The sequence below is a fragment of the Pipra filicauda genome, unplaced genomic scaffold (genome assembly GCF_003945595.2).
Source record: "Pipra filicauda isolate LSUMZ 115617 unplaced genomic scaffold, ASM394559v2 scaffold307_size998922_pilon, whole genome shotgun sequence".
NCBI lineage: Eukaryota > Metazoa > Chordata > Aves > Passeriformes > Pipridae > Pipra > Pipra filicauda.
The window spans coordinates 688,043-713,633 of NW_024104429.1; the positions used below are offsets into that span (position 1 = coordinate 688,043).

A 25,591-nucleotide genomic window follows, 5' to 3' on the forward strand; every position below is an offset into this window, starting at 1 on the left:
TTTCCCCACTTTGAGTCTCTCCCGTCCTCCCTCTCCCACAGCTCTGCTGCTTCACTGCACCCTCCATACACCTCCTGGTCCAACAGAGCCCTGGATCACTCTCGTGCCACTCCGGTCTCTGCCGGAGTTTGTTCCCTGCTCACGCCAAGGAACTGCAAAAGGGAGACATCAAGGAATAAAACATTATCCTCTAATTCCAGAGAACAAGAGCAATCCTCAGGGAAGGATTCAGCCTGAGTAAATTGACACCCTCCAGTAGATCTTCCAGCTCCAATGCCGCCTTCCAGGCCAAGGCATCGACACACAACTCCTTGTGCGAGTTGGGTTGGTATTTTTTAAGTCCTCTGCCTTTGAAACCCAAAACCAAGTCAAGCCTGGTCCAAAGGCGCTTCCCAGCTGCTTTCCTGAGCCTAATGGCGTCCTCTGAGCTAGCTGGAGAAACAGCTGGAATGATTATTTGGTCAGAAAAATGTCACCTGCTGGGTCAACGCACCCCCCCAAGTTCTGCTGGGAACAGCAGCACAAAGGAAGCCTGAATTCCTACTGTTTGATGCCTTCGGTCTTCAGCACTCCATAAAGAGCCTCAGTTCCCTATTTTCAGACTGTTTATAGGGAGTTAATGCTTTGGTGAGCTCTATCCCTCTAATTTGAGTGCAAACAGCTGATGGATTCAATGGTTATTGGAAGACTAACGGACAAGCCCAGATGCCAAAGCCCTGCTTTATTAGGACACTCTGACAACATTAAAGAGCATCTAATGCCAACAACAGTGTCTTTTTAAAGACATCTTTATGGACTGGTGTCAAACACACAAGCCAGCTCAATACCTTGTGGCTTTGAGACAATCTGCCTGACACAACCATCCGAAGCCCAAACGCTTCAGCCACGAGTGGCCACACTGGTGCTATTCCTGAGCAGCTAAAACCAGGCAGGTTTCTGTCAAGTTAATGGATTAACAGCTTCCCTGGATTGGCAGCAGGATGTGCAGGACAGAGCTGGTCCGTAGCTTTCAACAGCTCACATCACTGATGCACTTTCGTGGCCAGGAGGGAAAATTCCCAGAGAAAGCACGTGCTGTGGATATCGTGGATACACTCTGCACTCCAGAGACTGTCCAGTAATCCTCAGCACTCAGTCCCACCTGCCTGCTCACAACAGGAGGTGGAGGGAATCCAAATGTTAGCAGAAGGGGTGTGTTTGGGAAGGTTGGAGCTACTTTGGCTTAAAAACACTCCAGGCAGGAATCTCCCACACACAGCAGCTATTTTTGTGGGGAAGAGGGGCCAAGTGTCCTCAGAGTGGCTCAAAGACAGGCAGTGGGACACTGTGCCAGCACAAGGCTCCTGCAGATGGAGCAACTGCTTCCAATCCATCTCCCAGCCATCATCCCGAAGATCAGACTGGTTCCAGCCCATGCCAGCTGCAGGGATCACACGGAGACAGCAGATGCTGAGAGTTCCTAATGGATGAGGAAGCCACAAACGCCTCTTCTGGCCACTCACATCGGTCACCACGGACAGAAGAGCAAGGCCCAGCATCTCCTGCTCTGCCACCTCATAAGTGGCTCTGATCCCACAAAAACAGCCCGAGGGGCGGCACAGCTCTCTCCCTTTCAGAGGCTGGAGAGTGTGTGAGCCAACTGTTGCCAGAGCAAACACCTGATGCCCAGCCAGGAAAAAGGGGGGGCACATTCCCAGGGGCTGGGAAAGTCGTGCTGGTGAGCACAGGGCTCCGAAGGGCTCAGTGACACAGCCACCAGCTCCACGCAGAGCCACGAAGGCACCGGCCCGGAACCGAGTCAATTAAGACAGGCACAAAATTCACAACTCAATTTGACCACTGCACAGAATCCAATAAAAATAATAAGAAAGCACCAGGATGGCTATATCAGATCAACCCAATGATCCGTTCTCCCCCAGCCCCTCGCTCCTGAGTGCTCCTTTCCAGCTGCTTTGGTGCAAAATAATCATAAATCACAGAGCAGCTTATTGGGAACCATTTCCCCCGAATCGTTAGCGAACAGGAGCTGGATGAGCCCTTGAAGAACAGAAGCTGTCCACAAAAATACTGGTTTTTTTAAGCAATCAATCACAGACATTCTCAATCGTACGAAGTCTGAATTGTTAATAAAAAAAGGGGGGGGGATAATAGAAGGAAAACCACATCCAGCACTTGGTTTCACAGCTTCCTGCAGCAGCAAATTCCACAGGTGAGCTCTGCAAGCTGCCCAGAGAAGTTGTGGATGCTCCATCCCTGGAAGTGTCCAAGGCCAGGTTGGATGGAGCAACCAGGGCTAGTGGAAGGTGTCCCTGCCAATGGCAGGGGGTGGAACAGGATGAGCTTTAAGGTCCCTTCCCACCCAAACCATTTAATGGTTTTATGTTTCTAAGTGATTTTTTTCCCAGCTACAAATCCAAACCCTCCTAATTCCACACCTTTACACGGGTGGGCACAACAGGATTCACACCCAACTCGCCACAGAGACCCAGAGGAACAACATTCCCAGAGCCACCTTCCCTTCCCTGAGCTGCCTGACACTCCCCCCTGGTGCAGGCTCCTCTCTGCACCAGGCACTATAAATCTTCCCAATCCTGGCAACCAGCAGTGCTGGCAGGGAAGCAGAAATACCAGGATCCCACTGCCAAGGGATAATTTCAGCACAAATCTGCACTTCTGCTATTGTCTCCCCCTTCCTGATGGACACCCTGGCTCTTCCTTTGTGGAGCAGCCCTCCCTCCCTTTTATCCAACCTCCTCTCCAACATCTTTGTTCCCTTTCCATTCCACTCATTTCCCAAATTTGTGCCTAGTTTCATTTTTTTTTTTTTAATTGCTCTCAATATGTCACTCCACATTAGTCAACAGCAGAGTTATTTAAACGTGTCAATGCTGTTGCTTAGCAGATCTGACTGTGCTTTGCCATCCCAGTCTCCTTCAGAACCACGTGTCCCCCTCCCCAGAGCTCCCCAGCATGTTTGGATCACCGGGAAGTTTGAGGAAAATACAAGTAAGTCTGACTCTAAAGGCAGCCCACTGGGAAGCTTCAGTAGAGATTCTTAAAAACCAAAAAAACCACCTCCAAAACCAACCTAGAAGAGGAATTCTGTCAAAAAAACCCACCTGACTTTACTTCTCAGTTAGGAAGCAGCATCAGGTGCTGGTTTTTTTCCATTTCCTACCTTGTATCCGTGAGTTTCAACAGGAGCCCATCAAGTAAATGACCATCCAGAGCTTTGGAAAGAGTCCTAACAGGGAGCCAAGTATCAGCTTTCCCCAGCATAAGCTAATTTTAGGAAATGGCCTTTAACTGCTCTATAAAAGGCTGGGAGCACCCAGGTGAGAGCATGTTGTGACCTTTGAAATTAGACTTTGCTGAGAGAGAGGGAAGATAATGTGCAGCTAAATCACACTCCCAGTGTTTTCTGCTCGGGCTTTTTGAGGCTTGGTCACCGCTCCAACTCACAGCCAAGGAACAGGAGGGCCTAATGGTTCCAGGCAGCATCAGCTCCACACACAAACCGTGGCACAGCTGTCCCAAAATGCTTAGGGAATCATGGAATCCCAGCATTATTCAGGCTGGAAAAGCCCTCTAAGATCATGGAGTCCAACCGTCACCCCAGCACTGCCAGTCCCACCACCGAACCACGTCCCCAAATGACAGAATTCTTTATGAGAAAGACTAAGCAAAAGCAAGAAACATCATCCTTCTGCAATCCACAGGAGCAGAACAATCCCAAGGAAACTCCCAGGAGCACACCCAACCTGCTGTGTGGCCACAGATGCCAAGTTTTCTGCATGTTCACCCGGAGCCGTGTGTTTGTCTCCACGGGTTTGTCTCCACTCGGGGTGTATTTCACATGTTGCCCCTCAGCCAATCTCACCTTCTGCCCCAAAATCTCCAGCTCAACCACCACCCTGCATCCCTCCGAGCCAGGCTGGCTTGGAATCACACAACCACAGACCAGTTTGGGTTGGAAGGGACCTTAAAGATCACCCTGTTCCAACCCCCTGCCGTGGGCAGCGGTGCCACTCACCAGATCAGGTTGCTCAGGGTCCCATCCAACCCAGCCTAGGGGGGTGAGGGGGAATTAAATCCCAGAAACCGATGCCATCAATCTCCAGCAGCTGCTAATTCCCGACTTGGATTGCAAGTCACACCCGGGAAAGCAGGTTCACAACCCTGGGAACTGATACCACAACCTGAGCCAGCCCAACCGAGGACAAAACTTGCAGCAGGACCTGCCAGAAGTGCTGCTGATGGCTTTCCAAAAATAACCCCGCTCCCTTCCCGCGGTGCCTGATGCCCATTTACTTCCAGCCACCTAAAAATAGCCCTTCCCGTTGGGATCGATGAGCAGAGCTGACAGGAGCGGAAGGTTCTCATCACTCCACACACACAAGACTAGGGGTGATAAAATACTTTGGAAGTGCAGTGCAGGGAACAATCCCACACTGGCCCCGAGACAGCCAGCTGGATGGGCCTAATGATTCTTCTCCAGCACCAGCTGTGATTGAATTTATTTCCATTTCGTGTGATTAAAGGGACGGATAAAAGGGAGAACAAAATGTCCAAGGTTTCAAAAGGCACTAAAAATAAAATGGTTTGTATGGGCTTGGCACCCCACCTTGACAGTTTTCTACATGACAGCCAAGCAGTGCTCAGCAACCCAAAAGGAAGGCACAGGTAATTCATAGGTGGGGAAAACAAGGTTAAAATAGTGACTCAGTCATCAGGAAAACCAACAGCAGGAGCAGGTTTGAAGGGCAGGCGCTCCTGACGTCCCTGCCCGCATTCCTGCCCTGAGATCCCTCTCTGCTCGTTCCTCACGGAGCCAAGGTAATTGTTCCCATTGCCTGGCAAGTGGAAATCGATGCTGAGGAGTCCAACAGCTCCTCCTGAGATGTTCCAGCCCACTGAGCTGATCAAAGGGAACCGTTTTCCGGAGCCTGTTCGCGCCTCGCCGGGAAAACGCGCTCCCTCAAAATCCAGACGTGCGAGTTGAGCAGCGGGAGGCCCGGAATTAATCCCTTTATTTCAACATTAACAACCTGAAGCGTCTCTGAGCAATTGTAAAGGCTTTATTAGCAAAGGCAGTGAAAGCCCTGGAGCAGCCAAGTCAAGAGGAAGCCAAGGTTACCTGCAGTCCAAGCATTAACTCTGACAACACAAACCAGCTCTGGAGAAAATCTGTCCCTCAGAGGTGGGAATAAAGAGGAAAGCAACACCTTGCTGCCAGCAGAAGTCTGTGGGCAGCCATGGATGGAGTGAATCCTTCTTACCCAGGAAGGTGACTGGGAGCAGCACAGATGAACCTCGGGCAAATTGTCCCTCATCGACTGTCTTCTGAACCCAAGTGACCTGCTTGGTTACCCTGACATCAGCCAGGTTCCTGATGTGGTCTCCTACGTGGATATCCAGTAGGAAAACAAGTGACTGGAACAGGAGCCCATGGAGCTGGCGGACCCTCCACCCCAGCAACGAGTCAAAGCTCAAAGCCTTGAGCCACCTCATCTTCCTCTGCCTTTACCCCAGGCAGGACACTGGATGAGAGACCCCCAGAGATCCCTCCCAACCTCACTTATTCTACAATGCAAAGGAATGCCAAAGAGAAGGTGAAAGCCTTTCCTGGAGGTATCTGACTGGATAAAGCTGCAATGGATAATAAAAGTAACTCTTTGTAAGCTTGTCATTGACGGGATGACCTGGCAACTCCCAGCACACTGGGCTTCCTTCTCTCCAACATTTCCCCCTGGACAGAGGAATAAATCTGCACAATTAAGACACATGTACCACTTTCACACTAAAATTCAAGGTGTTTTAGTGGCATTGTAGGACTTTATCCTTGTAGGAGGTGATAAAACATTAAAAAGAGCAACACTGGGAGATTAAATGGGCTGGGCTGACACTAAAAAACATTTTAAGGGACATCCTTTTAAGGACTCTCCCGCTCAGCCACTACACAATCATTTCCCCAAATCCTTTCGTGTATCCAACACACGGGCTGTGCACATCCCACACTGGATCCTGTCTGGTTGCTGTAGTGGGAAAAAAAAGTATGGAGCAGGTGCTGCCTGAATTCCAGGTGTCACCAGGCCTGGCTTTTTTTTTTTTCTTCTTCTTTTTAGAAATGCCTTCTGCTGTTACTGGAAAGTGTAACTATTGAGTTTCACCAAAGTCAAAAGTTCCCTCTCAGGTTCATTTCCCTTTCAGCTGCTCCAGCTGCTGCCTTGCCAAAATCCATAGAAGACAAAAATCCATAGTTCCTAGGATTCGCATTTTGAAACGGTTCCAAACGCAGAGCAAAGGTTTCACCTTTAGTGCAGCTGCCACAGCTTTCTCCCTGACTTTGCTGGTCCTGATCCAAATGGAAAATAAAATAAAAAAAACCCCAAAGCACAAGTCAGTGTTTTTTGCTGACCAGATTACCTGGCTTAGCATCAGCAAAACCTTCAAGGACACGGCACAAGCACCCGAGTGGAAATCACCAGTGCTGGATGCAGCTCCCTTCAGTCCTCTAAGCCTCTGCTCCTCTGCTGGGCTGATAAACTCACTTTTAGACTCTTCTCATAAAGCTGAAGGCCAGCAAGTGATTTGGTAATTAAATCTGTCACATAATTAGGCCTGATGAACAACTCAAGCCTACTCTGCTGAGCAGAGCAGGAGGCAAGGGCTGAGCTGCTGGTTTTGGGATGTGCTGTGGGATCATCAGGCCTCAGTGACAGATTCCTCAGAGCCACATCTTGTGTTTTGTAGCCTCTCCAAGCCCTGCTGCAGGTTCCTGCAGCCCTCTGCAAACCCTGGCGTGTTTAGTGACCCACTCTGGTGCATCCCTTGGCTCTGGACAACTCGTCCTCCTTCAGCAGCTCAGAATTCGCCTCTTGCCCAGGGTGGCTTTGCAGACCAAGGCTGAGGAGTTGCCCTGATCGATTCTCAGCATCTAAAACGCTCCTGACTCTCTTCAGTCTGAGGAAACACAATGATCTGACCCCCCAAAACCAGCTCTGATCTAAGGGAGGTCATTCTAACATCAACCAGTGGAGGGCAACCACACCTGTTCACAACAGGCATCCTCCTCCTGCCTGATGCAGACAAAAAAGGCACTTTATTCCCATTTCCAACCACCACAAGAGCTGCTTTATCTTTCCCATTCTGCCTTATTTATGTCTATTCCCTTCCTTGTGACATTTAAAGAGCAACCCCAAATAGAATCATAAATTGGTCTGGGTTGGAAGGGACCTTAAAGCTCATCCAGTTCCACCCCCCTGCCATGGGCAGAGACACCTTCCACTAGCCCAGGTTGCTCCAAGCCCCATCCAACCTGGCCTTGGACACTTCCAGGTGATCCATGGTGCCTCTAATTCCCAGAAGACAGCAGTGCATTCCCTCCTGATCCTTGCATGTTATCTGGAGACAAAAGGCTAAAACAAGCCACTGTTTTGGGAGGTTTGACAAAACAAGCCAAATCAAATAAGGCTTTAGCAAGAGGCAACCCAATATTTTCAGCTGAGAACTGTTTGAACAGTCACAGAGTTTCAGTACAGAGACAGGGTGAACATCAATAACTCTCAAGTCCAGCTCAAGCAGATCTTAAGCAAATAGGAAACAAAACACTCCTTTTCCTTCTCCACCCTGGCAAGCTCAGACTGCCAGAGCCCAGCCCAGCATGTCCCTGCTCCAGCCAATCCAGAGGGTGACAGAGCTGCTGGGAATGCTCTGGGTGAGCTCCATCAGCCGGAGGCAGAACCCCCCAAGTGTGTCCAGACAAGTCGTGTCGCTGACCCAAGGAGAATCCATCAGCTCCTAAGGAGAATTCATCAGTCACAGCTGGCAACTTGGCCACTGGGAGCAAGGAAATTGCTGGTGAACTGGCTGTAAATAGCAAAGGGATTGGGATATTTTCTCCCTCCTGTGCGTTCCGCCTGCCCTGCTCACACAAACCCTTCGGAGCCGGGATGAGCCGGCGCCGACGCTCTCCTGCTTGTTTGGAATCGTGAGGTGGAGGTGAAAGGATTTGCTCAGGAGAGCCCAACGACCCTAACTTTTATACCTTTTATCCTGCAAGTAATGCCATTCCTCAGCATTTAGCTGGAAAACCCAGGGAAAGGCAGGTGTTCGTGGAAGAGGCCCCAGGTGACTCTCCCTGCCGACATTCTGACAGCACAAGGCATTGGTGTGACAGGGGTGAGACACAGGGACCTGCTGGGACAGGAATGGCAATTCAACAACTCAATCAACTCTGATTTTTAAGGATACTCATTTCTTCATCATCATTATGTTCTGTGGTAAAAGTCTCGCTTTACAGTATCAGCCAATCTGGGCTGGCTGAAAGGAAAAAAAAAAGGAAGAAAGAAAAGGAAGAAAAGAGAGAAAGAGAGGGAGGGAGGGAAGGAGGGAAGGAGGGAAGGAAAGGAAGGAGAAGGGAGGAAGGAAGGAAGAAAGGAAGGAAGGGGGAGAGAGAGAGAGAGAGAGAGAGAGAGAGAAAGAGAGAAAGAAAGAAAGAAAGAAAGAAAGAAAGAAAGAAAGAAAGAAAGAAAGAAAGAAAGAAAGGAAGGAAGGAAGGAAGGAAGGAAGGAAGAAAGGAAGAAAGGAAGGAAGAAAGGAAGAAAGGAAGGAAGAAAGGAAGGAAGGAAGGAAGAAAGGAAGGAAGAAAGAAAGAAAGAGGTAGATAGATCTGTGCTTCTCCTCTGGTCTGGGCCGGTTTTCAGTGTCATTATCACTGGAAAAGGGGAAAGAGAGGCTCTGTGGTTTTGGGATGGGCTGCCATGGCCCCCAGGCCTGTTCTCTGCCCCAAGTCCAGCAGGTGTAATCCAGCCACTTCCATGCCCTTCCTCACCTTCCCAAACACTCTGACCACACCTGACCTGCCCTGGGGATGTGATTCCTGGTGGTGCCAACCTCCAGAATCATGTGGGTCAGGGGCAGCGGGCCAAGGTCACTGCTGGGTGTTACACCCTGGGCCCAGGAGTGTCCCCTCAGGCCCCAGTGACCAGGCTCCTGTTCCTGAGCTGTGCATCCACCTGGGAGCAGAGCCCTGGCTGGGGAAGGATTGGGAATCCCAGTGTCCCACTAGTTCACAGCACTCACCAATGAATCAACTCCCAGGAACCACAGGGGGAGGGTTATTGCCTCCAGCACCTATAAAAGGAGACACTGGAGTGACAGGCAACTTCCCTTCCCACCTTTTGTGGGGATAACACAAACCAGCAGAGCACAGAGACATCCAAAACATCGGTTATCAAAGCAGCCACAGAGTTCTCTGTCAAAGGAGAGGTTTCACAAAGATGTTTCTGGCATGGGCGGATTCCTGGCGAAACAACGAAGGGATGCAAACGACACACGGCCTTTTCTCCTCATGGGAGAGTCAAAAACCTTTCAGAGGCTTCATAAAACCCGAGCTGCTCACGTGGAACAGCTCAGATGGGAAGGGGGGCAGAGGAAGCGCCTCCCCCTTGCAGCTCTCCAGCTGGGTGGGGAACACTCTCGACTCCAGGCACGGGGGGAGCTCAGCAGTTCACAGGGTCGGGCCTGTGCTTTTGTTCCTCTCCCTCCCCACACCCTTCTCCACCCTCCCTTTGACAGCCCCAGGAGGAAGGACTGATGACAACCCAGCACTTCAGTCACTCAGTGCAGGCACAGGGAGCAGCAGGACCCCGCCGGTGACATTTGGGCCACGAGTGAAGTCCCCCAGAGTAATAAACAATCAGGTGAAGAAATCTGGGAAGAAATTACCCAGCACACCTCGTCTCCTCGGCCCCCAGGAGATCCATATGAGATGTGTTAATGCATCTGATTATGATCTAAATTATGTACAGAGGCTCCTGCCAAGCACTCGGTGAAGTTTCTTTATTGTTAAGTTGGAAGCTGCTTAAGAACGGTCCAGTCATCACGTTTCAAATTACATTTGGGGGGAAAAAAAAACCATTTTCCTATTTCATTGCTGGCTCAGAAGACAAGGTGGGTGTGGGGGTTTTCTGTGCTGAAGGAAGAGCAGGAGAGGTGGGGACAGAAGAGGAGTCAAACTATTCCCTGTCCTTTATTGTCACCTGAGCTGAGGGGGTTCACTGCACAGACACGCCAAAGAATTCCCGCACGGCTTTCCAGATGTGGTTTTTTCCCAGAAGGGGAGTATAAACACCAAGGTGTTCATGGGAACAAGGGCCCTAAAACTTGGAAAGAAAGGGTTTCTGGAAGAATTCTGATGAGAAAGGCTGGGTAAAAAACATGACCTGAGACTTTCAGCACACCCGTGAGGGCCACCTGAGCTGTCACCAGATCACTGTGCTGCTTGGAGGCAGGAGAAAAAGCTGATTTTCTCCCCAGAATGTCATACCAACAGTGGAGCTTTTTAGAAAAATATAGATAAAACACCTCCCAGGTTTATATTCCATCCAAGCAAGTCTGGGAGAGCACATATAAATATGCCAGACTGCCACTGCACCTCTTATTGAATCACAGAATGGTTTGGGAGGGAAGAGACCTCAAAGCTCATCCAGTTCCACCCCTGCCATGGGCAGGGACACCTCCCACTATCCCAGGTTGCTCCAAGCCCTGTCCAACCTGACCTTGGACACTTCCATGGACTGGGAGCCCACAGCCTCTCTGGGCAACCCGTGCCAGGGCCTCACCACTCTTACAGTAAAGAATCTCCTCCCAATATCTAATTTAAACCAGCAGATCTGGAGGAGATTAGGGACCAGAGCTACCATTTCTAGCCACCACGGTGATGTAGTGGTTTAAACACCAAAAAAAAATATGCTTTAATGTAGGATCACAGGCTGGATCCCAGCCAGGCAACAGCCCTGCTTTAAAAGGAAGTATTTATCTCCATGGAACACTTCACTGAACAACACGCTCGGTCCTTGAAAATAAAGCCTTGCTAAACAACCAGATTTTAACCTGGAATTCTGCATTGTTGGCATCCTCTGCTGCTGCAGGTAAATCTGATTCCCTCACCCAGCAGGCTGATTTTCTCTCTAAGAAAAAAAAAAAAGGAATTTTCTCTTTCAGTTTAACTTTGAGGCAAAGATGGAAGAGCACAGCCTGGCCTCAAAGCCGAGAGATCTTTTGAACTCCAAGTCAGCAGGATCTCACAGGAGCTGAGCTCGAGGGCTGCTCTGGAATAAATCAAAAACGATTTACTCTTTCCCTTGAACGAGGCAGGAAAAAAAAAAAAACTCCTCAGATGCACAGATACGAGGCTGAGGGTGAGGAGGCAGCAAAAAAAAATAATAAAAAAGGCAAATTAAGAGGGCCTTGATGGCTTGTTACGGTCCCACAAGCTGAACACCGTCCTGCATGGCTGGATTTCCTGGAGGAAATCAGCAGCACAGTTGCTAAACCTGCTGGAAGAGGTTCAGCCCAAGAACAGATGGAGCAGATGCTCCAAACACAGCACACAAGGACATGGAGCTCCTGGAGAAACCTTCTGACAGCAAGTCAAAGCAGGGGCTTGACCTGGTGCTGTGGCACTGGAGATGCAGCTGGCATTTCTTCACAGATTAGCAGAGTCCAAGGCCAGAAGGGACCTGGAGAGCACCTGCTCTGCTTGTGCTGTACCACAGCCCATTCCATCTCATCCAAGTTTTCCCAGGAGCAGGAGTCTGACCTGGCAGCCAAATCCCAACTTGAATTAACTATGGTGGCTCCCGGTAAGAATCCATCGTGGAAGCTACTTCCACCCCAAAATTTGGGCTGGCAGAGAGGCTTTGTGTAGGATGTTACACCTCCTGTGGGTGTCCTGGTGTCCCTTGCCAGGAAACACCGTTCCCTGGAAGAGGCACAAGTGGCTCCGAGCTCCAGCCACTTCCCTTCGCTCTTGACACCTTTGCCCAAGCCCAAACCCATCAGCAGTTTTGACAACACTCCAGAGCCTGAGTTTGCCTGAAGGAGCTCAGCACAGGGCACAAAATCTCATCTTCTGGCTTCCTTACCGGAGTGAGAGGAAAACTGGAGAGGGAGAAATGTGCTGCTGGCAGCAATTCCAGCCTCTGCAGCGAGCTTGGCTCCCAGTCAGCCACACACCCCCTCAAGAGCTGTGTGAGAGCACCCTGGACTAATCCTCACAGGGTGAAACAACCTCCATTCCAAAGAGCTTTGGGACATGAGTCTGCCCAAGGAATGATGCTAAAGAAGAAAATATTTGGAGCTCGACTTCCCCCTGAGCCACGAGCAGGGATTTGGATCCCAAGACACTGAGCTGGAGAGCTCAGACCATCAGTGACATTCCACACTGCCCTGAAAATCAGAATTGAAAACTGCTGAAATCAGATCCTTGGGAAATGTCACTTCTTCCCCTGAAGTTCTGCCAAATGAATTTGGCTAAAACTTTCAACAAATAATAGATGATTAAACAGAAGAGCTGATGGCCAAAAAAATATGTAAGGGGCTTGATTAATGCCCTGGGGGTGACGCTGCAGTGGTCCTGCCCTAGTTTTACAAGTTTTCCTCATCTCACCATTACTTTAACTGGACTATGGGAGGAGGAGAGTGTTGCCAGAAGGGTGATGATATATTTTGGTAAAACATGTTCAAATACAGCAAAGGAAGAGGCAACCAAACACCAGGCATGGGACGGAGTGACACTGCAGGGCTCGTTTGTGCTTTACCTGTCCCTCAGCTCCTCGGCTCAGACCTGTTCCATGTCACACATTGACTCCTCCACCACTTGTCTTCTTTCTCCCAGCTTTGATCTCGAGGGTTTTTCTCCTGTTTAATATAAAAACACAGACAAAACCACATGTACTTAAGAAACATTTCATGCATGGCCTCGAGGCATCGTGCAGGAGAGGCCGTGGAACAGCACATGGATACAAACACTCCTTCCAGACTTCTCCAAACAGCTGAGGGATTGAGCAACCTGGGCTAGTGGAAGGTGTCCCTGCACATGGCAGGGGGTGGAATGGGATGAGCTTTAAGGTCCCTTCCCTCCCAAACCATTCTGGGATTCAATGATTAATGGCACAGTCGGCCTGTGAAGCTCCCAGAGGTTTGACAGTCTGAGTGTGAGAGGCTGGAGGACACTAGTGAGGACACAGGCCCAGGTGGGACAACCCGGAGAAGGGATGTTTCAGATCTCAAAGGGATGAGATGTGGGTCCCCAGTTCCCTGCTCCATCAGCTCTGAGCCAGCTTGAAGGTGTTCTCAGCTCCCTGCACAGAAAACCCCTCCTCTACAACACCTGGCAATTAATTGACAGCTCTCAGGTTGTATCCCTGGGATCATTTCCCACAAAAGATTAAATAATATTATTAACTCCATTGTCTGTAAGTGCCAAGGTCAGAGAGGACCCACTGAAAGCCACCCGGTCTGACCCGTTATGTGACACACCACCAGCTCCACCCGCCAGGTCCAGCCTCAAACCCACTAACTCAGAGGGAGTTTTTCATCCAGCTTTTTCCCTGGCTCAAATCCTCTCTCTGCTGCAAACAACTGCCTGAACTCAGAAACCAAACAGATAAAAAAATTAAAAGAAAATAAGATGCCTTTTGCTAAGAGAAGCCCAAGGCTCCGGGATCATCCTTCAGCGCTGCCACTGGTGGGATTTCCTTTTGTTCCAGAACAAAAAGGACCATCCCCACCCTGCCTCCATCCTCCTCCACAGCCCCTTGGACAGCCACAGTGTTGGCAGGCGGCACAAGTGGAGCATCCCAAGCTCCCTGTTCCCACCCCACTCTCACTAATGTGTTCCATACTCAGCCTCCCCCACAATCCCGGCTCTGCCGTCGCTCCCGGCACGGAGCTGGGGCTTGATCCTTAGGGCTGGGGCTGGTTATAAAGTGCTGCTCCCAAGCCTCTCACTCCAGCTGGCAAAACGTTTCCCAAGTGCCCACATCCCTAGGACAGCAACAAGGAAGCACATGGTGATGGTGGCTCTGCTCTCCTGGCTGCGGGAGGTGATTTCCACCCGCACTCGGCTACAGGATGTTTGTAGGAACAACAACAGCCACGACCCTTCTATCCCAGACTGTAAAGCTTTTCCCAGAGTTCTCCAGAAACCAGGAGTGAAGATGTTACTCAAGAGCCCCTGAGTATTTCATTCCAGCTGAGGATTTCACTTCAACATGACCTGCAAAAACACACACTTCAAAACTCTCGCACGCCACGCAGACCCGGCACCTGCTCCCACCCCTCGAGGTCTGGAAAGGTTTCATTGCAAGCTCTGAATGCTTACAGTTTATAAAATAAATATTTATAGTAATTAAATTATGGGGTTTTTTTTTCCAAAGCCACCAGTTATTCTGAGTCCCTGAAACTTCAGCCACTCCAGGTAAAGGACCCAAGGAATCAGAGCATCTGGAAATGGGATGCCCAAATTTGCACCAGCCAAAGGAACCACTCCCCTGAGAACCACAGGATGGTTTGGGATGGAAGAGACCTCAAAGATCATCCAGTTCCAATCCCCTGCCATGGGCAGGGACACCTTCCACTAGAAGGCATGGAGAAGATTTCCCAGGGAATCCAGGTTGGGTTTTTTTTAAAAGCCTAATTCTAATGTAAGCTCTGGAAACCCTCAGGCTGCTCATGGGATAAATGCCACCTTATGATAAAAGCAAAGCCTTTTCTCTAATAAACACCATATAACTTATAGGATGTCAAAAATTCCAGCACATTTTATTTAATATTTATTTTATTTACTAATATTGTATTTCATATTTCATTCTGACCACTGTCACTGACAGCAATGACAGCAACCCAGCACAGGCTCACCCAAAAAAAAAAAAAAGGTGCCTTCTCCCTGCTCCCCATCAGAGAAGCAGTGGCAAGCAGCTGTTATAACTTCATTTCATATTTTATTAGTTTTTACAAGCCAGCCATGCTAAAAGGTTGCACCAGTAATTTAAACTGCACTTGTCAGCAGAAGTGAAGGACATTGTGGGATACATTTGATTCCAGCTCTTTTATTGCTTGGCTCCTCGGAGTGATTCGAGCAGCTTAAGGATTTCAGAGGCGCTGTCACAACAGGATCTGGGCCATCACAAGCTGCCATTTAAACACAAAAACAAAATACCCCAAGCCCCCAATTTCCAAAGAGCTGGCTGGACCAGCAGAAGCTGTTGAAGACTCAGCACCTCCTGGCTGCCACCAAATCGTTCCCTCGCGGGGACACTTTAAATGTGATTCCCACCCGGCAGAGTGGCTCTGTAAAATGGGGGAAATGCTGATTTTTGCAGCTCTGCCAAACCACAGGAACACACACACAGAGCACTGGGAGCCAGCAGGGCTCTGTCCCACGTCTGCAGGTGACAAGCAGAGGAGCAGAGCACAGCGTGGTTGGAGCTGAGCCAAGCCAGGAAAGCCCCAAACAGTGCTGGCCAGAGGAGGAATGTTTAAAGATTCCCATCTGCTTTCCATCCCAGCAGCATCCTGGGGTTCTGCTGGACTCCTCCACGGATCAAAAAGCCATTTAATTCACATCAGCCCTTCCCCTCACCACGCCAAGCTGGGAAGAAGTGCTGGTCTCCATCCTCATCCAGCTGCCCTGGACATGTCAGGGCTGGAGAGGGGAGAACATCCCACTGCTGAGGTGCCTGCCAGGAAAGGACTCAATTCCAGATCCCACTGGGAAAACTGACCCGGAAAAACAGAGGGGGCTGTTACTTTGTGGGAGGGTGGAACAAACGGGGCCGTTCTTGGTCAAACAGCACGACCCCAAACCCAGCTCAGGTGACAGAACCACCGAGGGTTTGGGTCGGAAGGGACCTTAAAGATCATCCAGTCCAAGCCCTGTCATGGGCAGGGACACCTTCTACTACCCCAGGTTGCTCCAACCTGGCCTTGGACACTTCCAAGGATCCAGGGGCAGCCACAGCTTCTCTGGGAATTCCAGCCCAGCCCCTCACAGCCAACAATTCCTTCTCAATCTCCCATCTGTCCCTGCAGGGACACCTTCCACCACTATCCCAGGTTGCTCCAAGCCCCAACCAACCTGGCCTTGGACACTTCCAGGGATCCAGGGGCAGTCACAGCTTCTCTGGGCAACCTGGGCCAGGGCCTCCCCACCCTCCCAGCCAGGAATCCCTTCCCAATCTCCCATCTCTCCCTGCCCTCTGCCAGTGGGAAGCCGTTCCCTGTGTCCTCTCCCTCCAGGCCCTTGTCTCAAGTCCCTCTCCAGCTCTCCTGGAGATCCTTTAGGCTCTGGAAAGGGCTCCAAGGTCTCCCTGAATCCTTCTCTTCTCCAGGAGAACCCCCCCCAGCTCTCCCAGCCTGGCTCCAGAGCAGAGGGGCTCCAGCCCTTGGAGCAGCTCCGTGGCCTCCTCTGGACTCGCTGGGATTTTCAGGTTTGGGAGCTTTCCCTTTGAATGCATTAACAGAAGTTTTCCAGGTCACCTTTGCTGCAGAGTTGTCTGGAAGGGGGAGGTGTCAGATGGTGCCTCAGCAAGGGAGTGTCTGTTCCCTGGGAACGGGCTCCAAGCCCTGTGAACTCCCTGTGCCATCTGCACATCCCGTGTTTGGACTCCAAGCCCCACGGACACTCCTTTGATGTGGTGAGCTGGACTCCCAAAGGTGCCTGGAGATCACAGGGATCACGTGTTTGGAGCATAAGGACCCCCCCACCCTCTGAAACAGAAGTTTGCTGTTGCTACATTTTTTTAAAGAACATTTAAATTGCTTTTTTTTTTTTCATGTCTGATGCAGAGAGCAGCCATGGAGAGATGCCCAGGAAGGCTCCTCTGCTCCCTGGGGAATCCAGCCCTGCTCTCAAACACTTGGTCTCCTCTTGGCCCCCCCAGCTCGCTGCTCCAACATAAACAGGTAAGACCTACATCCTCCTGGAAATTAAACCTGGCACCTCAGACACTGACACAGATCTCCCCCTGCCCTGCAGGAAACGGGGATGGGGGATTTGCAGCCCCAGGTGTCCTGGAGCAATCCATGTTCTTGGGGGCTGGGGAAGGCCAAGGGTGGAACAGGCAGAACTGAAGGGCATCTTGGGATATTTAAACATCTCACTTTTCTTTTCTGGCCTCAGCTCTTCACCAGCCACAGAAATTTGTCCATTTTCTCCTGCTCTCCTCACAGTGTCCACCAAAAAGCTTTTTCCTTTACCCCCTGGTCACAAAAACATCCCAATCTGCTTCCATCTCACCCTTTCCTGACAATTATCTCCACTTGCTTCCCTATTTTCTCTTTTTTCAAGGCTCTTATCCAGGTTGGTTTTTCTTCCCCTCCCCTGCCTGCCCCATCATGATTTTTCCCACTGGGCTACTCCATATCTAAAATTTGTTTTCAGTGGGTTATTTAAGCTCGTTGTCCTGCACTAAGGCAGACAAATATTGCAGCCTAACACAGGAATATGCCCATGGAAATCATTCCTGGGATGCAACACCCTCACCCAACCCAAGCAAGACATGGGAACAACACAAGCTCAGATCCAGAGCTCCCAAAAGAATTCCTGGCACCCCCATATCAAGTGCCATTAAGTCCAGCAGAAGTTTGGACAACACAAAACATTAAATAAATAAAAGAGCAATACGAAGAGCAGAAAGTTTCCCAGGCTAATACAGGCAACATATCCCATAAAACTGGGAATAAACCCACCTGGGCCCATTAACTGCACTTGCTCTGTAGGATTGTTTCTGCAGAGGGTACCCAGCACACCAATACTCTGGAAAAGAACATGGAAAAGAGCTGGAAATGAAGGAGTGTTTGGGGATCCCGTTGTTATGCCAGAGTGGGATAAGGCAGGAGGGGCCTGTAAGGGGAGAAAACCCCAGAAGAAAACCCCAGAGAGCTCCTTCCTCCCTTCCACTTCAGCAAACAAAATCCCACAAACAGGGAAATTAAAACCTGTCGCTGCAAGCTGAGAGAAAATCCAAGAGTTTAAGATCCTGCTGCGAGAAAGGAATTTTAAAAGGCTTGTGAAGGATAAACCATTAAGTTTCTTCCCTAAACCTGAATACAAACAATTGATTTCCCAGAAACAAATTGGGAAATTATCCACCTCCCCCCCCCTTCAAGAGTCAAGTCCAAGCCTGCCAGCAAAGGATTAGTTTCTCCTGCCTTCTCCTTAACCTTTACCTGCACAGGCTTTGCCAGGCTGGGCTCAGACTCCTGATCCAAAGTCAGGCAGGTTGGAGGGGCCCCAAAAGCTGCTGATTCACCGGAAGGGAAAGGGATTTGAGCTAATAATTTACCTGGCAGAGGACTGGGAGCTTGCCAGCACCCCAGGCAGGGTGCAGCTCACGCTGGAGACTTTCTTCTGAAAGGTTTGGGTGTCCTCAGCCACCAACTCCAGAAGCCACCACTTCCCTTTGATGTCTCCTGACCACGTGCCTTTGGATGGCCAAGGGACATCTCAACCCCAAAGGGATGAGGAGCCTCTTTAAAAATCCCTAAATACCCTCAGCCTGCCAATCAAGCTGATGTGACAGTGAGGGCTTTGTATAGGGAGTGGGGCTTGGCATCAGAAAAGGAGGAATGCACAGGGATGTCCATCCAAGTGAGGATGGACAAGGAACACAGGACATTTACTGTGCCACTGTTACTCCTACCATTTATCAACAAGGAGTAACAAGACAAAATTTAGACTGGATGTTAGGAACAATTCCTTCCTGGAAAGGGTTGTCCTGCCCAGGGCAGTGGTGGAGTTCCCATCTCTGGAGGGATTTAAAACCCCTGTGGATGTGGCGTTTGGGGACACGAATTAGTGGTGGCCTTGGCGGTGCTGGGGGAACAGCTGGACTCAGTGATCCCAGAGGGCTTTCCCAACCTAAATAATTCTTACTTTTGAGGGGAAGGAAGGGAAAGAAGGAGGTTTTTTCCCCCTTATATAGCTCAGAAACGCTTTCATTAAGAAGCCACTTCCCACAGGCTTTGGAGGCTCAAGATGTTCAGGGATAAAAAGTGGACCTTCAAACTGAGGTTCTCCCTCTTTCCCTGAAGGCCACAGTTGGGAATATTACAAACTCTTTTCACCTTAAATCACTTGAGTGGCACAAAGAATTAGCATGAAGTGAGGGATGCTCAGCACGGGCAAACTAACTGCTGCAAAGAGGCACCACAGGCACAGCTCTTCCCTCTCCCACAGGGAGAACACAAAGAGGAGCAACAATTTCCTTCCAGAAAAATGCCTGCTGCCAAAATTCATTCAGAAGGAAGTGGTCCAAGCAAGAACCTCCAGCATTTTACGGTGCAAAACCACCCTCTGTGTCCTGATGGCACTTTGCTTTCACAGCAAAAACGGTGCCTTCAGGAAAGGGAATGGGAATTCCCAGGAAATCTAGTTGCCTGCTTCCACATAAAGTACAACTTCCAAAGATGCATCCAAAGAGGCAGCAGATCCATCCCTTCCTGGGAATTTGCTCCAATGATTAATCACAGCCCACGTCTACTTTTCAATGTCCCTTCCAGGTGGTTGGTGCTTCTCCCCGTCCCCTCCGAAGGACTCGGCAGGATCCAGCACCCTCTTCCCACAGCAGGGACTCGTGTCCCAGTCTCTCTCCTGACCCATACAAACTGGGAGAATTCCAAAGTTCAAGCCTAGATATTTTCCCTCTGATTCAATCACTGCCCTGCTGCTTCTTCCCTGGGATCTGTAGCTTTTCCCACGTCTATTTTAGAATTCCAACACGGGAGCTAAATAAGCTTTTTCCACCAGTATTTTCAAAAATGCAGTTTTTTGGAAGTCAAAACATCCTTTGCTCCTATTTCCCAGTTCACATGTCCATAGATGGCATCAAACACTTCTTATTCTGGGAGTTCAAGCAGTGAGTGGCTGCTCGGTGCAGCCACAAGGACCTTTCCACAGCGACTGTTCCAGGGGTTTTTCTGGACTGTTTTTCTGCCTCTTCCTCAGGCACAGCCCACTCTGCTCAATCCTCCCCCTCCAGCTTACAACTCATCTGGATTAGTACTCCAAGTCATTTATCATATTCTTGTAAGGATTTATTACTCCATCAGATCTGGGAGCTCCACAGATTTCCTTGGCAAGGCCTCGGTGCTTGAGGAAAAGCCCAACAGCAGCCGGGATGTGCTACTCCCAGGAACTCCCAGGATCACATTTACAGCCCCACAGCTTTACCACAGCCTTTGCATGACTTTTATTTCCTCTCCTGATGGAAAGAGAGCAGAGACAGGGGCTCACACAACCCTCACGACAGCTTTGATGCTGCCCAGTCACACAAAAGTGGGTCCTCTCGGAGCAGCTCAGGGAGAACCTGCTCCCCCCTCTCAGCACAAATCTCACCCTCAGCTGCTTTTCACTACGGACAAGAGAAAACTGATTAAGCAGAAGTGGTCCTTAGAAAAAATGAATCTGCTTATCCACCACCTATCAGACAAAAATTACCTGAAAAACTGCCCTTTGGCACCACATGTACAATGCCTGGTGCCACCAGCAAGGATGCTCAACTCTGTAACTTCAACAAGTGCAAGAGCTTTATTACAAGGTCCTTAAAGTCCAGAGTCCTGCTGCATTTTGACACCACTTCCATCTTTCAGTCAAGCAGGTTGTTTGCTGGTTTGTTTTGTTACACGGGAACACCTCATGCAATTACTGATTCCTGCTGGGTGAGTTTTGCAGAGGGATCTGTTCATCTCAGGCATCCTGGGGTTAAAGGGTTATTTTATGGGGAAGATGGGCACAAAATTCTGCCCCTCTGCCCCACTCAGGTGAGACCTCACCTGCAGAGCTGCCTCCAGCCCTGGGAATCCCAATATGAGGAGAACATGGAGCTGCTGGAGTGAGTTCAGAGGAGGCCCCGGGGATGCTCCAAGGGCTGGAGCTCCTCTGCTCTGGAGCCAGGCTGGGAGAGCTGGGGGGGGTTCACCTGGAGAAGAGAAGGATCCAAGGAGACCTTGGAGCCCCTTCTAGAGCCTAAAGGGGCTCCAGGAGGGCTGGAGAGGGACTTAGGACAAGGGCTGGAGGGAGAGGACATAGGGAATGGCTTCCCACTGGCAGAGGGCAGGGAGAGATGGGAGACTGGGAAGGAATTCCTGGCTGGAAGGGTGGGGAGAGGCTGGGCTGGAATTCCCAGAGAAGCTGTGGCTGCCCCTGGATCCCTGGAAGTGTCCAAGGTCCCACCCCCTGCCATGGGCAGGGACACCTTCCACTAGCCCAGGTTGCTCCAAGCCCCATCCAACCTGTCCCTGAACACTCCCACGTCTCAGTGTAGTTATATTTTATCACCTTCACCACCATACACACATAGATATTTTCACACACACAGAGGACCCAAAAAAACGAGATCCAGGGTCTCCAAAAACACACACTGCTCTAGGAATGGCATTTCTGAAGAGACTGTTTTCCAGCAGCTTCCCCAAAATGACGCACTCTGTGGGAACAGCAAGGACAGGATCCAACCCGAGGGCGGTATCCAGGGATGCTTCAGCAACACAGCTTTTCTCCCTCCTCCCCCTCTTCTAATTCCCTGCCCCCTGTTCCCTCACTTGTTTCCAAATTGGCCCAGCTTTGGTGGATTTTTATGGGAACTGCAAAAGAGACATCTGCCAAACATCAAATCACTGCTCCCAGGGGCAGGGGTACCGTGACTTGAAATGGTCACTGGGCCTTTATTCGTATTTCTTTTTCATTGTTAAAAAAAAAGGTTATTTTCTCAGTCCCCTTCTCTAAATCAGCTGAATGGTTTGCATTAGAACCTCCCCAAAAAGCACATCTCCCAGCTGCAGCTGGAAAGTTCTAGCTGAGTTTTGACAAAATATAGGCAGCTGAAAACGGGATTTTCGAACACAAGCAAAGCTTAGGAATTCCCCTCTCCCAGATAAAAAACTCCATCAATCCCCTCTCAGGGCTCTTTACTCACCTTTCTCTGCTGGTTTGTCTTGCTGCAATACCCAATTTAGCTACACTGGGAAAATACCTCAATATTTTAGTTGCCCATAAAACTCAGCACACCAGTGGTGCTTTGCACCCCAAAACATGGATTTTAGGTCCTGGTTTTAGGTCTTGGTTTCACACAGACACCCTGAAAAGTGCATTTTAATCCAAATTCTCCTTAGATGCCCTTCAGTCCAGGCAGAGACCACCAGCAGGATTTCTGAGCAGGCAGAACACAAATCCATGACAATTAACATTTCCATAATCAGGATTTCACGTTCCTCAGAAGCAATTTGGGGTTTGGGTTTGGGGTTTTTTTAAGGTCTCCAGCAAACCCCGAAGCTGGGGATGAAGGAGAAGATGGGCTGGTCAAACACAGCCAGACACCTTGATGTTTTACATGATCCTTGCCCAACTCTGCTTCTCCACATCCACGCTGCAAAACAATCCCCTATCCCAAAAATCAGATGGCTCCGTAACCAAGCCCACCAGGAATAACGAGGAATCAGAAGGGAGGGAGATAAAATCTGACACTGCCAGGCTTTGCAGCTCATTACTTTTGGCAGCAGGGGCTCCCCAGGAGGTCCCATGAAGCAGGAATGGCTCAATCAAGGGACTCTCCAAGGGGTGAGGGAGATGCTCATGAATAACAGCATGAAATCAGAGCTGGGAAATCAGTGGCACCCTAAGGAAAATTGAGGGGATCAGCTGGTAAATCCTGATGCTGTTAAGTGGAAAGCCTCGCTCCTGCCTCATCCCACAAACCCAATTGCCCTGAGCAGAGCTGGAGGCACAGGGAATGCTAAAAAGGCAAAATTGGAGGGGTTTCCAGAAGTCTGCGGAAAACTGATCCACCGCCTTTGGCCAGAGCTGTGCTGGTGCGGAGCGGGTGAACTCCGGGATCACCAACCCTGCAGGTGCCAAGGAGTCACCAGCAGAGGGGCAGGAGGGGATGGAGGAGCAGGTTGAAGCACTGCCAGCCCACGGGCAACAGCTCAGACATGGCACTGCCCTTCCACAGGGAGGTGCTGCCGTGCTCTGTCCAGCTCGGGGATCCTCAGCACAGGAGAGACATGGAAGTGCTGGAGCGAGTCCAGAGGAGGGCACGGAGATGCTCCAAGGGCTGGAGCCCCTCTGCTCTGGAGACAGGCTGGGAGAGCTGGGGGGGTTCTCCTGGAGAAGAGAAGGATCCAGGGAGACCTTGGAGCCCCTTCCAGTGCCTGAAGGGGCTCCAGGAGAGCTGGAGAAGGACTTGGGACAAGGGCTGGAGGGACAGGACACAGGGAATGGCTTCCCACTGGCAGAGGGCAGGGAGAGATGGGAGACTGGGAAGGGACTGTTGGCTGGGAGGCCGGTGAGGGGCTGGGCTGGAATTCCTAGAGAAGCTGTGACTGCCCCTGGATCCCTGGAAGTGTCCAAGGTCAGGCTGGATGGGGCTTGGAGCAACCTGGGCTAGTGGAAGGTGTCCCTGCCCGTAGACCGGATGATCTTTAAGGTCCCTTCCAACCCAAACCATTCTGGGATTCGGCGATTCCAAGGCAGGAGCGTGTCTGCACAACCCCAGGCACACTTGATTCCCCAAGTTACAAAGCACATTTTTTGAGTTCATCTCGTTTTCAAGCAAAGCTGGACAGTGACATCACGGCCACCGAGCTCCTCGGGCATCACCGAGCGCTGCAAAATCTGCGACGACTTCAAATTCTTTCCCATTAACACATTCCCCTCATTATTCTTCCCCAAATGATCCATACTGGAAATTTATGTCTGACCCTGTATTAAAATCCACTGTAACTATGTCTCTGAGCATCTCCTGGAGCTTAAACACCGGGCCTTAGGAGGCTGCTGAGAGTCATTTTCTAGTACATTGGGAAGGACAAACTGTTTTTACGAGTGTGTGTTTTACAGTCTGTTTTTTCAAATTAAACCTAAAACAGTTCCCAGATGGAAGCTGTATCATTCCTACTTCAAATCTAAAGAATATTTCATTTTAAAAAATATTAAAAAAAAAAAAATAGAGGCAAAGCTTCAGAAAATCTGACTCCACAGAAAGGTCGACAGTGTTTGGTGTTGCTCAGGGAGGACTGGGAGGGATGGTGAAAAAAAGCCTTGAGTTGTTTTTTTTTCCTCTTTTTTTTTTGGAGCAAAAGATTCAAATAATAAGGAAATAGTTGCAAAATGGTGGCAGCAAAGTTTGTCCTTAATTCCACAATGTGTGCATCAGACTGTGGAAAATTTCTTTACAAAGCTCCAGGCGCCCGTGAGGCAGCTGGAGTGGGAAAAGGATTCCCTTGCCCTTGGTGTTCTTATCCAGTGCCTCCAAGAAGTTTTCCTTCTGCAAATTGATATTTACCATTATTTTTAAGTATCCCATACAGCTCTAACATGGCTCTAATGCTCCTTCCAACTCATAGCACCTTCACAACAAACAACCTCCGGAGCTTGAATTTAACTTTCAACGTGGATCAGTGGAGGATGGTCCAGCTCCTCTCCAATTCTGGTGCTGGGGAGGTGAAGCAGATCCAACCATTTTTGTCACAGAAAGTAATATTTGGAAAAGCAGAGAACAGGAGAAGGCAGAGGAAATAAAACCAGGATCTTTGGAGCTGTATTCCTGTAGCACATGAGGGCAGAAGTGCAACGAGCACCTGGCTGGATCTGCACCTCCCGGGTATTGCAGACCACAGGTATTTATAATTTGGTGAGGACAAACTTAGGAGTGGTTTGGTTACAGGAGCTCTGCCAGAGCCAGTTCCCTCAGGATCACCAGGGAACAGAGCAGAAACAAATCCATGTGCTTAGAAAGAAATGCTTGGGAGGAACTGGAAGTAGATTCAAATTCCCTCCCCTTTCCTCTCCTCGTTTCCTCCCCGTGCACCTCATCTCCTACCTGTTCATGCTGCCCTTGCTCCAGTTCCTGGCTCCTACTCCAACCCTCTTAAATTCCTCATCCATTACAGGATCACAGAAGATCCTGAGGGGGAAGGGACCCACAGGGATCATCGAGTCCAACTCCTGGTCCTGCCCAGGACACCCCAACAATCCCATCCTGTCCCTCAGAGCATTGTCCAAACGCTCCTGGAGCTCTGGCAGCCTTGGAAGTGACCATTCCCTGGGGATCCTGTTGCAGTGCCCGACCACCCTCTGGGGGAAGAACCTTTTCCTGATATCCAGCCTAACAATTTCAGGCAGTGCAGTCAGGAGTGGCAACATCAGCTTATCCCACACTTGCTCCCTCCTAAAATTGATTTTCCAACCACACAGTCATATTTCACCTTCCAAGTGGCTGCATCTTCCCTGTATTCACAGTCCTTACCTCAGCAGGAGCAGAGAGCTGTCCCTGGAACTGGGATTCAGCACAGCCATCTCCAAGCAGGGATTTTACAAACCCTCCTCACATCACCAAACCCACAAAAATCCCAGAACAGGCTCTTTAAACCCCAACCTCACGTGAGGCTCTGCCAGCAACCACAGCACAAAGCACAGGCTTCCATATTCATTTCTGCCCCCTGAAATCCCTGGGACACAACAGGACCAGAATAATAACACCAATTACAGACATTTGATGTAGTAATTTCAGAGCCAATTAACATAATGAACCTCCATCTCTCTCAGATAAGGAATCTCAAAACAGCCGAGTTAGAGGTGAGGGGCTGAAGCACAGAACAAAGATTTCCAGATTTCCACACAGTTCTTCCTCAAAAAAAAAAAACAAACATTCTCCAGCCCCTCTGGCTCCAACAGGAGACCCAGGGTATTTGTTATCTATGTTTTGATGGCACACAGAGGGATTAGAGCTGGAAGCTTTTTATACCAAAG

At 49.9% G+C, this 25,591-nt stretch overlaps 1 protein-coding gene across 5 annotated transcripts in view; it reads right to left on the reverse strand.

The window, feature by feature from the left end:
• EXTL3 (exostosin like glycosyltransferase 3) overlaps nucleotides 1-25,591 on the reverse strand; it is a 134,165-nt gene that overhangs the window by 38,522 nt on the left and 70,052 nt on the right. For all 5 annotated transcript variants that reach the window (XM_027733464.2, XM_027733465.2, XM_039383369.1 and 2 more), the window contains one exon: nucleotides 12,606-12,705. The gene's annotated coding sequence lies outside the window, so the exon portion shown is untranslated. The remainder of the gene's footprint in view (nucleotides 1-12,605; nucleotides 12,706-25,591) is intronic.